An 11,295-nucleotide genomic window follows, 5' to 3' on the forward strand; every position below is an offset into this window, starting at 1 on the left:
GCCTGGGGAAGGAACCAAAGGGAGTGACATATATAGGGAAGTTAATCAAGGAGGTGATGGAGTCCAGGTGAGTGTCATGAGGCTTGTGACGATGGTGACAGGTGTGTAGGATTATGAGCAGCCTGATGACCTTGAGGCCGGAGAGGGAGCACACGTGACAATATAATTCTGAAAGGTAAGTGCTTCAGCAATTGAATGGTGATTGTTTATAAAAGGCAGAGGTGAGTGAGGCTCAACATGGCAGGCACTTCAGAACGGCACGGATACTGGAATAGACTAATTAAAATGAAGTAGTTAGCCTACAATTTTAAAGGACTTTAATGTCTAGCGTCGAGCAATCCTCAAGCTCATTAGCATAACGCAACGTTAACTATTCATGAAAATCGCAAATTAAATGAAATAAATATATTGGCTCACAAGCTTAGCCTTTTGTTAACAACACTGTCATCTCAGATTTTCAAAATATGCTTTTCAACCATAGCTACACAAGCATTTGTGTAAGAATATTGATAGCTAGCATAGCATTAAGCCTGGCATTCAGCAAAGAACATTTTCACAAAAACAAGAAAAGCATACAAATAAAATCTATAATTTCGACGGAGGACCCCAAGCGGACACCTGGTAAATGTAGTCTCTAATGGTCAATCTTCCAATGATATGCCTACAAATGCGTCACAATGCTGCAGACACCTTGGGGAAACGACCGAAAGTGTAGGCTCATTCCTGGCGCATTCACAGCCATATAAGGATACATTGGATCACAGCGCATTCAAAATCTGGGGCATTTGCTGTATGAAATTTCATCTTGGTTTCGCCTGTAGCATTAGTTCTGGGGCACTCACAGACAATATATTTGCAGTTTTGGAAACGTCAGAGTGTTTTCTTTCCAAGGCTGTCAATTATTTGCATAGTCGAGCATCGTTTCGTGACAGAATATCCAAAAATTAAAAGAGCGCCCTCTATATCGAAGAACTTAATAAAGTTTGTGCTGGAAACTTTTCAATTTGAACAAAGATGTGAATAGACTAAGGTAACTAATTGATGTAATATGATGCAACACTTGATCTATTCACCTCTTTCCGGCATGCAGGAGGTCAAAGCCCTCATTGATCTGGTCAAAGGGCAAGTTGTGGGTCACAAACTCATCCACCTTCAGCTTCTTGTTCATGTAGTCGGTCACTAGTTTGGGGACGATCTCCACACTCTTCCAGCCTGGGACTTGGGAACAGGAAAACATGAGTAATCTATGTATTACCTTACGGCATTACCATACTTACAGAAAAAAACTGTACTTATTTTTTATTTCTAGTACTATAGCTAGTGTCACATTGCTGCTAATTTATCAAAAATACAAAATATATTGATGTCAGAAAAGTCAAGGGTCTTCGTCAAAAACCATCCATGACATTCACCTCCAAATGCTGTGCCCCTCCACACACAGCCAGTAATCAGCTGGAATGGACAAGTGGAGATCTCCTGTCCTGCACCTGCCAACCCGATGATGATGCTCTTTCCCCAGCCTTTGTTGCACACCTCCAGAGCCGCCCTCTGAAACAACAGATTGAGTATCATCAGAAGACAAGTATTTAGGGGAAGCCAATCTACTTAGCAAAGTGAAAGGTATTTTGCCGTTGCGGTCCAAGCCTGAAGTGCCAACTACAGTGACCTCTGGTGGTGAAAAATAGAACACCTTCCATATGTGAGAGCAAAAAAGGGGCCTCAGTTCAATTACTTTCCCAGTTTCCTGCCTCACCATCTCAGTAGGAGCTGTGGAAAGGTCATGGGCAGCAGGAGTGTGTTCAGTGAGGGGAAACCATTCAGAAAGTTGCAGACAGAATTACAATGGAGAGAGCTGACACGATTCCCTATTCACATGACAGACATCTTTAACTTGTCCACAATCAAATCAAATTGTATTTGTCACATGTGCCGAATACAACAGTGAAATTCTTACTTACAGGCCCTTAACCAACATTGCAGTTTCAAGAAAAACAAGTGTTAGGTAAAAAATACATTCTGTAACATTACACCATTCTGAACAGCCCCATGAACTCAGTACAGAACTAGGATTGGAGGCTCTAGCCCAAGCTGCTTTTTTTCACTCCCCCTTACCATCCTTACCATGATTCCCACGTCGCCAACGCATTAAAAGGAGTGGTCCACCCCTCCGTCGGTCATCTCCACTAGTACCTCCTGAATAGGTTTGCTGTGGTCTTTGGGGTTCACAAACTCAGTGGCTCCAAACTCCTTGGCCTTGTCAAACTTGTCCGGGTTGATGTCCAGACCGATGATCCTGGTTGCCCCAGCAACTTTGTAGCCCGTGATGACGGCAAGGCTGGTGGCACCCAGACCAAAAATAGCACAGGTGGAGCCAGGCTCAACCTGCAAGTAGGTACCCGTGAGAGTAGGTTGATAGAACAAGAGTTATAGAATGGCTTTTGTCAGTAAAACGATGATATTATTTTTGTGTAAGATGTGTGTTATGATCATAGTCTATTAATTGAACTGTGTTTGCACTAGTGGAAAGTTCATTCACAGGATATAAAACTTTAAAAAAGATGACAAAGCTGTGGCTCTTTGCTTGTGCTTTCCACTTCTAGACGGGGTATTTTGTCTTGCAACCTGGCGTCACCCACCCACCTTGGCAGTGTTGAGGGCAGCTCCGTAGCCTGTGAAGATGCCACAGCCCTGCAGGCACACCTTTTCCAGGGGGGCCTTCCCATCCACCTTGGCCACCGAAATGTCGGCCACCACCGTGTACTCGGAGAAGGTGCTGGTCCCCATGAAGTGAAACAGCTGCTTGCCCTTGCAGGTGAACCGCAAGGTGTTGTCAGGCATCAGACCCCGGCCCTGGGTTATCCTGGTGAGAGGATGGATGAGTATCAGTAAAAGGCAAGGGTCAAAGCCAGTGATCTTTATATGCTTTAGCCTCTGAAATATTTGGCTATTTCATACATGCATTTTCTTGTCATTTAGCATACACTCTTATCCAGAGTGACTTACAGAAGCAATTGGGGTAAAGTGCCTTGCTCAAGGGCACAGACAGATTTTTGTTCACCTGGTTTGATCAGGGATTGAACCCAGCGATCTTTTGGTTACTGGCCCAGGATAATCACATTGAGTCAGTCTATTCATTTCAGTGCAGTTTCGTTCTTCCGTCTTAACTTTAGGCTAAACGGAACCGAAAACACCACAGCCTGTTTTGATGACAGATCATGATAAAGCCTGAACATTCCAGCTATATTTGTCATTGTTTTAACCCACAATCGACTAGGGATTTGATACATATGAAGGCCGATATTTACTCTGGATTTGACCAACAGTAGATTGACTAGGATCCTTTGACTTTTCCCCATGTTATATTTGTTCCCAATTAGGCTTTTAATGTTTTCCTATTAATTTGTATAGGCTAACCATTGCAATTTTAAAACCTCTCTAGGCTAGGTGGGACGTGAAATTCTAAATACACCATGACATTAAACATTCTTGTAAATACATGTATCTTACATCATCTAAAAGATTGACTTCAGGTTAATCAAACTGCTCTGTCAGATTTCAAAAAAGCTTTACGGCGAAAGCATACCATGTGATAATCTGAAGACAGTGCCCCGCACACAAAAGTATTACTAGCATTTTCCAACCAAGCATTAGCGTCATGAAAGTCAGAAATCGCAATAAAAAAATCAATTACCTTTGAAGATCTTCTTCTTTTGGCAATACAAAAGGTCCAATCTTCACAATAAATGGTCGTTTTGTTCGATAAAATCAATTTTTATAGCATAACTCGAAACATTTTGTAAACGGCTTGTGTCATGAATTCAGTCTCCTTCAACTTTCGACAAAACATTCTATGTATTACTCACACTAAACTTACGTTTATCTAGTCATGGTGGTTTCATTGCAGACCTCTGTTTGTTAGTAACACAACCATACATGATGGTTCTTTTTGCGGGACGTATTGACCCGAAAGGAACTGATTTGAACACACCAAACAATGGCCTCATTGCGCGCCAATGATATGACCAGTGCTTCGTTGATTGACTGTATTTCGGCCCAATGACCATTGATCGTCTTGAAATCAGGCTTGGTATATGGCCAATGAGCTGAGGTAAACGGCAATATCTAACGGTTATATTCGGGAAGACCAGCTCTTGAACGAAAGTAGAGAGTAACACAGCCATTCGCCATTGAAATTTCTACCTGTTGGAGCCACGTTGTTTGCGCTAAGCAGTATTGAGTCAAGATCATTTTCCGCTATTTTATCGAAATAATAATGGCGAGTACATCTGGAAAATCAAAGGCAAAGTCCAGGTATACAGATCTACACGATATTATTGACGAAATTGATAGAGAAATTGACAGTCAGATTTTGAGACAAGTTTGGACTCCCAATTTGAGGAAACGTTTTTGCACGGAGAGGATGCAATTTTGGACTGGTAAGTACCTCTCATGCCATTGTTTGAAATTAATAATATCAAATATTATTCATTTGAGTTGTTTTGGAGATATTTTTATTTTATTTGACATTTAAATATATAATCAATAATGAAATGTGTGAAGTACACATGGATCTACACTGGGTGTGTGTATGTATGTCTGTGTGTCTGTGTCTGTATATATTAGATATTTTTTACATGTATTTTATCTAAACATGGAATGGAACAGCATCTCACCATAGTGATTGGGTTCCCTACTCTATATAGAATCTGTGTCTGTGTATATTATATATTTTTTACATGTATTTTATCTAAACATGGAATGAAACAACACCTCACCATAGTGATTGGGTTCCCTACACTATTTATAATATGTGTGTCTATGTATCTATTTCACAGTCCCTCCGATTCACTGCCAAGGTGCCCATTCCCCACAGGAGCTAGTTCATCTAGCCAGACCCCTGCTGTCTCCGGCTCCACACCTCCCCCCGCCCGGCCAGGTGTGATGTCGGTGACAAAGAAGCGGAGGTGGGGAAGAGATAGACCTGCAATCAGAGAGGAGGTGGGTCATTGGCACTCTGTGCTGGAGGAGGATCTGGCGCCACCACCTCCAATTTTCAGACTGAAAAGACCACAAGGACCTCAGCTGAACATGACCTCAAAGTAAAGCACCATGCAACTTTTTCAGCTGTTTTTCGCTTTGTCAGTTGTTGATTCCCTGGTGTTGAACACTAATAAGTATGGTGCTAAGAAGCAGGCAGGCAAGAAAGAGGGATGGAGTCCTTTTCCATGTCAGATCTTTTTTGTTACCTGTCAATGGTCATTTACATGGGTCTTGTGAAGCTGAAAACCCTGAAAGACTACTGGAAAACTGCTCCCCGCTATCAACTGCCTTTTTCCTCCACTGTCATGTCATGCAAAAGGTTTCTGACAATCTCACGGGCGCTTCATATCAGTGACCCAGAAGTTGATGAGGACAACGAGAAGAAGCGGCTAAATGGCTAAGAGCTGTGGACAGCCACCCATCTCACAGCTAGCCTTCCAAGAACTGCTCATCCAGGAGCTTGTTTTCTACAGCAAGTCCACTGCAGCACCTTCAGTCCCCTCTACCTCTGTCCCTTCTGCTCCAACCAGTAGTGTTCACCTGCCCAGATTCATCTCTGCAGGCATGAATGTGCCTCAGGGCAAAAAGGGCACAGTGGGGAGGCGTCGTTGTGCGCTTTGTCACAGGAAATGCCCCATCACCTGCACCACTTGTTCAGTAACCTTCTGCTTTATAGCAGAAAGAGACTTCCATTGGGCATGGCATCAGCAGCACAACATTGTGTAGAGGACTGAGGGTCTTCACAATATTGTACATTATACATTGAATGTGTGTAAATAGTAACCCTTGCTATTTTTTTTTTCATTTTCATAAAAAAAATGTTGGGGGGGTGGGGGGGTGTTAGAATAGCATTTTAGTATTTTGTATATAGTTATTTACTTGTATCACTGTACCAATTTGGCCACTTGGGTACATTTGGGCAACTTGTGTGGGACACCTGGGTGACTACATGCTCAATGTCATGTAGCTCACTCATTCCTGAAGATATCTTTCTGAAACTTTTTTCAAATACTGTTGCCCTCTTATGTTCTCCATCAAAATTATCCCCAGCATCAAATCTGAATGTTTAGCTGTTCTTGTTCAGTTGAAAGATGATGCAAAAATAAAAAACAGAAAACGTATGTTGATTTCCTTGTATTTTCTTCTACAATATCTATGGTGTTATATTCTCCTACATTCAATTCAAATTTACACAAACTTCAGAGTGTTTCCTTTCAAATGATACCAAGCATATGCATATCCTTGATTCTGGGCCTGAGCTACAGACAGTTAGATTAGGGTATGTCTTCAGGCGGAAATTGAGAGAAGGGGGGTATCTCAAAGTTAATGATATTTACTATCATCTGCTTTTTATGAATAAACAGGCAACGGGGTAAATTTTTTTGCCTTGCTCAAGGGCACATCAACAGATTTTTTCAACTAGTTGGCTCAGGGATGAGAACCAGCGTCCTTCCAGTTACTGGCCTAACCATCTTAACTGCTAGGCTACCTGCCGTCCTATTTTGCTTTAAACATAACAACCATGAGGATGGATTCAAGAGGTTAACAGCATCGAATCAAATCAAATGTTATTAGTCACCTGCGCCAAATACAACAGGAGTAGTAGACCTTACAGTGAAATTCTTACTTACGAGCCCCTAACCAACAGTGCAGTTTCAAAAGAATACGGATAAGAATAAGAGATATAAAAGTAACAAGTAATTAAAGAGCAGCAGTAAGAAATAACAACATATACAGGGGGGTGCCGGTACAGAGAGTTATTAAAGTGACTGCATAGATGACAACAGAGTGTGGCAGTGGTGTGGAGAGGGGGGGGAATGCAAATAGTCTAGGTAGGCATTTGACTAGATGTTCAGAAGTCCTTACAATTTACAATAATGAGCACCTTGTGAAACAGCTGTGAAAACCAACCTGGCAATATTTAAGATTTAAATATATAAACCTAGATATTATTTTTTTGGTAAAGGTGTGTCAATTTACTTTCACAGATTTTCTGTACACTCAAATTGAATAAAATTGTATCGCTCACATACACATGGTAAGCAGATGTTAATGCGAGTGTAGCGAAATGCTTGTGATTCTAGTTCCGATGTCACACCCTGACCATAGTTTGCTTTGTATGTTTATATGTTTTGTTTGGTCAGGGTGTGATCTGAGTGGGCATTCTATGTTGTGTGTCTAATTTGTCTGTTTCTGTGTTTGGCCTGATATGGTTCTCAATCAGAGGCAGGTGTTAGTCATTGTCTCTGATTGGGAACCATATTTAGGTAGCCTGTTTGGTGTTGGGGGTAGTGGGTGATTGTCTGTCATGTGTTAGTTTGCACCAGTGGTAGGCTGTTTCGGTTTTCATGTATTGTTTATTCATATTGATTCGTGTTGACTTCAGTTTTATTAAACATGGATCGCAAAGCCACGCCGCATTTTGGTCTGAATCTCTTTCACCTATAGAAAACCGTGACATCCGACAGTGCAGTAAAATGTAACAAGTAATCGAACAATTTCACAATAACTACTTTATACACACAAGTGTAAAGGGATGACTAAGAATATGTACATATAAATATATGGATGAGCAATGGCCGAGCAGCGTAGGCAAGATGCAGTAGATGGTATAGAGTATAGTATATACGTATGATATGAGTAATCTAGGGTAAGTAGTCATTATATAAAGTGGCATTGTTTAAAGTGACCAGTGATACATTTATTACATCAAATATTTAAAGTGGCTAGAGATTTGAGTCAGTATGTTGGCAGCAGCCACTCAATGTTAGGGATGGGTGTTTAACAGTCTGATGGCCTTGAGATAGAAGCTGTTTTTCAGTCTCTTGGGTCCCAGCTTTGATGCACCTGTACTGACCTCGCCTTCTGGATGATAGCGGGGTAAACAGGCAGTGGCTTGGGTGGTTGTTGTCCTTGATGATCTTTTTGGCCTTCCTGTGACATCGGGTGATGTAGGTGACCAGGAAGGCAGGTAGTTTGCCCCCGGTTATGTGTTGTGCAGACCTCACTACCCTGTGGAGAGCTTTACGGCTGTGGGCGGAGCAGTTGCCGTACCAGGCGGTGATACAGCCCGACAGGATGCTCTCGATTGTGCATCTGTAAACATTTAAAGACCTGGAAAGTTCAAAGAGGGAGCGAAAAAAGGATGCCCTCCTATCATCTACAATGAGTTGATTAGATTTGAATCTGGCTGTGTTTTCCTGTCTTTTGAAATGTTCATTCTGGTTGGGCGTGAGTTTCTGCATGAATTTGGTTTATAGGACAGTGAAGTTTCTCTTAGAGATTATTCAGAGCTGAAGACACGTGTCACCACGTTGTTTTAGCCTATTGGTGATAGTCATATACTCTGTGTTATTCTGTAATGTATTTCACGTACACTGTAATTGTTTGAGTGTCAATTCGTTCATCCATTAGTTAAATAGAATAACTGCATTCCTTGTTTTAAAGAGCAATTATTTGACTAAATGCTTATAATTCAGTAAGTCTATTGGTAGTTGTTATTTACACTATACACATACTGTAGCATATTCTTGGGTACCACCTTGACATCTCTGGTTAATTAATGCTAGAACAATGGTCGCCAGGATTAGCTATTTGTAGTCTCTTAATAATTGCATAACGGTGCATGTTAGACATGTTCACTATAGCCATACTGAGTTGGTGACCCAATGATTCGCTGTCTTGCTGATCCTCCAGTGACGCACATGGCTTGTTGCAATTATGTTACGAATCCCTTTTGGCCTGACAGTCTAGGGGGGGATGGTAACGAGACCCGTAACACAACTCATGCAATTTCTAATAGTGACAAAGTAAAAGTGAGAACGAAATAACCACGACAACTGAAATCTACCGTCAAACTCAGGGTTTATTAGCAAACACACGGTAATGGGGGGGGGATGGGGGGGCTGAGCTGCAAGGAAAGAAACAAATATCCCAAAATCCCCTAAGCTAGACTAGCCTATTTCAACACCAGCTAACGAACCAAAAATACAGTGGGTGGTCCGCCCAGTTCTAACTAGTGTTTTTAACAAGGTTTACCTACGGGGAGAAGGAGAGAAAAGAACACAGGATACATACACACACACACAGGATACCTGTATCCGTAACAATTTATTTTAACAGAAAACCATGGGATCACCACTGCAATATAGGCCTACACTCAGAAAAAAGGGTGCTATCTACAACCTAAAATAATTATTCCACTGTCCCCATAGGATAACTTTTTTTGGTTCCAGTTAGAAACATTTCTGTGCCTAGGTAGAACCCTTTTGGGCTCCATTCCACAGAGGGTTCTACATGGAACCAAAAATACTAATAAATTCAGCAAAAAAAGAAATGGCCCCTTTTCAGGACTCAGGACAGGTCTTTAAATATAATAAGTAAAAATCCAAATAACTTCACAGATCTTCATTGTAAAGGGTTTAAACACTGTTTCCAAATGCTTGTTCAATGAACCATAAACAATGAACATGCACCTATGGAACGGTAGTTAAGACATTAACAGCTTACAGACGGTAGGCAATTAAGGTCATAAGTATGAAAACTTAGGACACTAAAGATGCCTTTCTACTTACTCTGGAAAAACACCAAAAGAAAGATGCCCAGAGTCCCTGCTCATCTGTGTGAACGTGCCTTAGACATGCTGCAAGGAGGCATGAGGACTGTGGATGTGGCCAGGGCAATAAATTACAAATTCCGTACTGTGAGACGCCTAAGACAATGCTACGGTGAGACATGACTGACAGCTTATTGCCCTCGCAGTGGCAGACCACATGGAACAACACCTGCACAGGATCGGTACATCCGAACATCACATCACATCTGCGGGACAGGTACAGGATGGCAACAACAACTGCCTGAGTTACACCAGGAATGCAAAATCCCTCCATCAGTGCACAGACTGTCCGCAACAGGCTGAGAGAGGCTGGACTGAGGGATTGAAGGCCTGTAAGGCAGGTCCTCACCAGAAATTACCGGCAACAACGTCGCCTATGGACACAAAACCACCGTCGCTGGACCAGACAGGACTGGCAACAATTGCTCTTCACTGACGAGTCGAGGTTTTGTCTCACCAGGGGTGATGGTCGGATTCGCGTTTATCGTTGAAGGAATGATTGTTACACCGAGGCCTGTACTCTGGAGCGGGATCGATTTGGAGGTGGAGGGTCCGTCATGGTCTGGGACGGTGTGTCACAGCATCATCCGGCTGAGCTTGTTGTCATTGCTCGTTCTGTGCATGATTTCCTGCAAGATTGGAATGTCAGTGTTCTGCCATGGCCAGCGTAAAGCCCGGATCTCAATCCCATTGAGCACGTCTGGGACCTGTTAGATCGGAAGGTGAGGGCTAGGGCCATTCTCCCCAGAAATGTCCGGAAACTTGCAGGTGCCTGGTGCAAGAGTGGGGTAACATCTCACATCAAGAACTGGCAAATCTGGTGCAGTCCATGAGGAGATACACTGCAGTACTTAATGCAGCTTGTATCTCATTTCCCTTCTTCAGTGAAAAGTATTTATGCATACCCCATTCAATTCAGTTCAAGTGTGAATGTGTAGGCCTATTGCCAGTGGAAAAACAAATCCATAGCTCCAGCACACAATGGCATGTAGGGGTAGCGTATTACAATGTAAAATATGTTTATATCCTATAGTACAATGGCATGTAGGGGTAGTGTATTACAATGTAAAATATGTATATCCTATAGCACCATGTGTATATTTTAATTTACAATTGAATTGATAAATAACCTCTAGCGACGAGCAATCCCGTATCCGGGAGCGTAATCATAGCCTCAAGCGCATTACCATAACGCAACGTTTCCTATTCATGAAAATCGCAAATAAAATGAAATAAATATATTCAAACACAAGCTTAGCCTTTTGTTAACAACACTGTCATCTCAGATTTTCAAAAAATGCGTTACAGCCTACGCTAGACAAGCATTTGTGTAAGTTTAGCATGGCATAATGCTATGCTAGGCTGTGCTGGCAGCAGGCAACATTTTCACAAAAATAAGAAAAGCAACCAAATTAAATAATTTACCTTTGAAGAACTTCAGATGCTTTCACTCAGGAGACTCCCAGTTAGATAGCAAATGTTCCTTTTTTCCAAAAATATTATTTTTGTAGGCGAAAAACGTCACGTTTGTTCATCCTGCTTGGCTGAGAAATCGACAGAAAAATACTTCAACTATAACGAATTAGCATAACGCAACTTTTTCTAATCATGAAAATCGCAAATGAAATGAAATATATTGA

The 11,295-nt window shown here is 41.8% G+C and overlaps 1 pseudogene; it reads right to left on the minus strand.

The window, feature by feature from the left end:
- Positions 1–232: 232 nt before the first annotated feature.
- Positions 233–9,929, minus strand: LOC135545001 (alcohol dehydrogenase class-3-like; annotated as a pseudogene).
- Positions 9,930–11,295: the final 1,366 nt, after the last annotated feature.

Source organism: Oncorhynchus masou, chromosome 9, assembly GCF_036934945.1.
Source record: "Oncorhynchus masou masou isolate Uvic2021 chromosome 9, UVic_Omas_1.1, whole genome shotgun sequence".
In the NCBI taxonomy this organism is placed as follows: Eukaryota; Metazoa; Chordata; class Actinopteri; order Salmoniformes; family Salmonidae; genus Oncorhynchus; species Oncorhynchus masou.